This window comes from Cyprinodon variegatus, unplaced genomic scaffold, assembly GCF_000732505.1.
Source record: "Cyprinodon variegatus isolate N-32 unplaced genomic scaffold, C_variegatus-1.0 Scaffold555, whole genome shotgun sequence".
Lineage (NCBI taxonomy): Eukaryota > Metazoa > Chordata > Actinopteri > Cyprinodontiformes > Cyprinodontidae > Cyprinodon > Cyprinodon variegatus.
In genome coordinates, this window is record NW_015151008.1 from 386,391 (window position 1) to 387,078 (window position 688).

At 28.1% G+C, this 688-nt stretch overlaps 1 protein-coding gene across 1 annotated transcript in view; it reads right to left on the bottom strand.

The window, feature by feature from the left end:
- ccdc141 (coiled-coil domain containing 141) overlaps positions 1 to 688 on the bottom strand; it is a 14,858-nt gene that overhangs the window by 1,180 nt on the left and 12,990 nt on the right. The gene's annotated exons all lie outside the window — the stretch shown is intronic.

The window sequence follows — 688 nt, forward strand, 5'->3', positions numbered from 1 at the left end:
TATAGAAAACAGACAGTAAATAAAACATTTACGCCATAAACTTGGGAATAAATCCCGATTAGATTTGTTTCTGGTGTAAAATACATTTTAATAAAACAAATAAGTAAATTTATATATAAATCTGCTAAAAAGCAACTGATCAGAAACAAACAAATCAAAGGAGACAGATTATTATCTCACGTGTCTCTTTGTGTTTCAGGGTGATTAATAATTGAACTAATTTATTTGGTGAATTCAGCTGGTCTCTGATTGGTTCCTAATGAGATAAAGGTGCAGTCTGTTAACGTCCTATTCTAGAATAAAAACAACAATAAATAATTAAACCTTATTTTATTTATAACTGTGTAAATGAGATTTCCCAGCGGTGACTAAAGTTTGTCAACTATGTTGCTGTCAGTCATTAATGAACATTTAACCGCCTTCGCTTTGAAAGCCTTAAATATTTTGTGGACATTTATGAAAAAATGTTTATAAATCAAAACGTCCTTTTAGATTCAGTTTAGTTTTATTTTGTAGACAGAATCTATCTAAATAAGATCTATTCATTTTATATTTGGAATTTTTTGATGATTTTTGTCAATTTTAGATTAATTAAGAAGATTAGGATCCAATGGAGGGAAGATGTTCTTCAAATGTTTGTTTTTTTTGGACTGAAGGTAAATATATTTTTCACCACTTTTGATCATTT